The sequence below is a fragment of the Talpa occidentalis genome, unplaced genomic scaffold, assembly GCF_014898055.3.
Source record: "Talpa occidentalis isolate TD23 unplaced genomic scaffold, MPIMG_talOcc4v2.1 talOcc4.3048, whole genome shotgun sequence".
In the NCBI taxonomy this organism is placed as follows: Eukaryota; Metazoa; Chordata; class Mammalia; order Eulipotyphla; family Talpidae; genus Talpa; species Talpa occidentalis.
The window spans coordinates 1-3934 of record NW_023603239.1 but is presented as its reverse complement, the minus strand read 5'-3'; the positions used below and the strand labels follow the sequence as shown (position 1 = coordinate 3934).

Genomic DNA, 3934 nt, shown 5'->3' with positions numbered 1-3934 from the left:
GTCTTAAAAAGAATATTAGTGAGACAATTAGTAAAATTAAATAAGGTCTGTCAGTTACATAATAAATTTTGCATTGATGTTAATTTCCTGATCTTGAGAATTGTATAGTGATTATGTAAGATGTCCTAGTTCTTAGGAAACACGATGAATATCTAGTAGCTAAAGGGTACCATTTGTGCTTAGTCTCAAATATTTAAAAATATATATAGAGAGAGAGAGTGAGAGAGAGAGAGAATACTAAGGCAGCCATGGCAACTGCTAAGTTCTGGGAAGTTGGGGTGAAAGGTGCATGAGAATTTTAATACTATTTTTGCATTTTTCCAGAATGTGTTATAATTTTAAAACAAATGGAAAAGAATGTTGTTGGCACAAAAGAACCTATTTAACACCTCTGTAAAGCAGTGGGTTCAGAAAAGGAAGGTGTTGAAGGAGGGCCTTTCCTTGAATGTTGATCTGGGAGATCTTCCTCTGCTGAAATTATATAAGGGTTCCAACTGTTCTTTAAGATGCACTTATTGCCAACGGCACTTTGAAATTACCTCTTTCTAGGAACATCTGCATTTAAGTTTTCCAGCAATTTCCCTCTCTTCTCACTCCTTTGAAAAAACACAGGGTTAAAAATGTTGATATCATCTTGTGGCTTCTCAGACTAAGCTTTGGCTAAGTGTATTACTTACCAAGAAAAGTCTTTTTGTTATTGACCATCAAGCCCCACCAGATCCTACACTCAGACTTATCTTTCTTTTGCTCTCATCATTTTATAACATTATTATTATTATTATTATTATTTAAATGTTAATGTCATTTATTATGAAGCCATACACAATTACTTGTCTTCTGGTTTGTTGAAACAATAGGTCAGACAACATTTGCCACAATAATGTCTGTCAAAGTGGCTGGCCATAAAAACTCCAGCACCACATTCATCGGATGGGCACTCCCGACGAAGGCGACTGATTTTGCCATTCTCATCCACCTTATAATATTTCAGGACAGCTAGCTTAACCTTCTTTCTCTTATGTTTATTTTTCTTGGGAGTGGTGTAAGACTTCTTCTTTCTTTTCTTAGCACCACCACGCAGTCTCAGGACAAGATGAAGAGTGGACTCCTTCTGAATGTTGTAGTCAGACAGAGTTCGTCCATCTTCCAGTTGTTTGCCAGCAAAGATTAGTCTCTGCTGATCAGGAGGAATTCCTTCCTTATCCTGGATCTTGGCCTTTACATTTTTGATTGTATCCGAGGGATCAACCTCGAGGGTAATCGTCTTCCCCCGTGAAAGTTTTCACGAAAATCTGCATCTTGGTGGCGGGTCCACCACGGCCGGCGGAGTGGAAAGCTCTTATTATTATTATTATTATTATTATTATTATTCCTTTCACCTCTAGAGGTCCATGAACCAGAAAAATAAAGCCTTTGGAAGGAGTATTTCTCAGGAATTCTCTCAAAGCAGGATGAAGAAGGAACACCAACATTTTCCTTAGAAGCTAAGTTTAGAATAAGCACAGTATGAGAAAGGTGTACAGTCACACTGTTTACCATATCAACACCTAATCATCATTTTTTCCCTCTTACTCTATAGTGTCACTTTGAAAAAAAAAAAAAAAAAAAACCCTAGTCCAGATATGCCTGGGCATATTTTAAGACTCTTCCATAATATTGATCCATTCTATTTCATTGGTCTAACTGTTTATCCTTGGAGCAGTATCACAATTTCTTTATCACAAGAGCTTTTTTAAATTTATTTATTTATTTTTATTATTTATGCAAGCACTGGGTACAGTCAGAAGCGCAGGAGGGTGAGAGAATTCACCAGAGCCAGAACGGGGAGCAGAGCAGGCAGAAGGACCGAAGTACACTGCTGAGGGGAGCAGTGGGCGGCAGGAGAGGTCTGTGAGCCATGTGAGACCCTCCTCCGGTGGCCGGGGAGCAGCCGGGGATCGAACCGGTGCTACCGAGGCTGCAGGCAGCTTCGCAACCCAGCGCTCAACCGCTGCGCCACCGGGGAGGCCCTATCACAAGAGCTTTTAATAAGTCTTGTTACTGGTGGAAAGGTCTTGGGAAGACCTTGATTTTTTTTAGAAGGTTATTAGTTATCTTTGGTCCTTTACATTTTCCTATAAAGTTTAGTACCATTTGCCAACTTTCATGAAAAAATTTGTTAGGATTATAACAGGAATTACATCAAACCTTTAGATCAATTTGGGAACAGCTGATATTTTTACAATATTGGGCAGACTTAGCTTTTTGATTGCTCATAATGTTCTGAACATAATCCTATCTCAAGTGATACAAAATACTATTACTCATAAGAAAAGAAAAGAGGACATAAGGAAGATTATTTCACAGAAATGCTCTTAAAGAAGAATTAAGGAAGAAAACATAGCTAGGATCTGGAGTTTATAATAAACCATGGCTTTGTACATGGCTCATGAAATAGGTTGTCCATCAAGGTCCAACCAGAAAAAGGAAACAATCAGAAAAATTTTAATATAGGAAACAATACATGGGGATTAGAAAAATCAAAAGAACAAACAGGGTAAGATAAGAAATTGAGCGATTAGCAACTGCAGGCAAATGCTACACCCTATGAAATGGAAGGAACAAGGAAGCATGTGCTTCACTGGAGCCCAGAAAGTGGACTGGAGTCACTTGGTAAGGGTGGGAATCTCTGAGGATCCAGGGCCAAGGAGGAAGTGTTTTCTGGTGGGAGCTGGAATCACAGAAGAAAAGCAGTCACTACTAGACATGCAGCCCCCTCCATCCAAGAAGAGAAAAGGAGAGAAAAGCTCTGGTCTTTTTCTTTCAGTGTAGGTAACTCTTCATGGTTGAACTTATCTTGTAATGACTGATAAGGAAGTATGGGAAATAATCTTTGCAAAAACCAGAACCTCCATGATACAGAACCAAAAAAGGAAACTGGAAAGCAAACAGAAAAACAAATAGCATGCACATGAAAAACACCTAGTAGACCAGATACTGAATTTAGATTTTCTCTCAAAATTTATTAATTCATTTCATTTGTAAATGTAAATGCTTACTATGTGTCAAACACTGATATTGACAGATGCACATCCCTTTGACTAGAGCAAATTATGGAGTTGATCCCAACATTAATGGGTGGCCTAGGAGTTAAGTCTCAGTGCTATCACTGCTATGGTCTGCATTCAATCCTGGGCCAGGGAGCTAACCTATATGGTGCAGCAGACCTCTGCTGTCTTGCCCACTGCTCCCCTCAGCAGTGATTTTCGGTAGAGCCACCTGTTTCTGCTCCCCACTCTGTCTCTGGTGAGTCCTCTCACCCACCCATGCCCTGCACCTCTGGCCTACACCCTAGTTCTTCTAGGCAACAATAAATTAAAAATTAAAAAAAAAAAAAGAAATACACTCCCTCTACTCCAGCAGTTTATCAGTTCATCAAGAAGTGAAGGTGGTAGAGGTGTCTACTGAGAAGACTGAGAGAGTGTTGAATGCCAAGAAAATGAAACTACCATCGAAAACTACTGTCCTGCAATGTACATCTACAGAATCCCCTTTGTTTGTTATCAATAGGATAAACACTTATCTCTTGTGACTTGAAGGTTTTTCCCAGTAAAAAGCACCATGTCAATAAGATTTCCTCATGTAGTTTGGTCCTAGAATACATTTAGTATCTGGTTTTTTATATTAGGTCAGATTGCTAACACACTTTGATATAATTAAGAAATCACAATCCAAATCTTCATTCTAAGTGAAGATAGAAACTTTTTTTTTTTTTTTTAATACAAGTACTGGGTACAGTCAGACGTGCAGGAGGGTGAGAGAATTCACCAGAGCAAGAGGGGAGAGCACAGCAGGCAGACTGATGAAGTACACTGCTGAGGGGAGCAGCGGGAGGCAGGAGAGGTCTGCGTGCCATGTGGGACCCTTGCCCGGTGGCCGGGGATCAAACCGGCGC

The 3934-nt window shown here is 39.7% G+C and overlaps 1 pseudogene; it reads right to left on the bottom strand.

Moving 5' to 3' along the window:
* Positions 1–802: 802 nt before the first annotated feature.
* On the bottom strand, positions 803–1330 carry LOC119256532 (ubiquitin-40S ribosomal protein S27a-like; annotated as a pseudogene).
* Positions 1331–3934: the final 2604 nt, after the last annotated feature.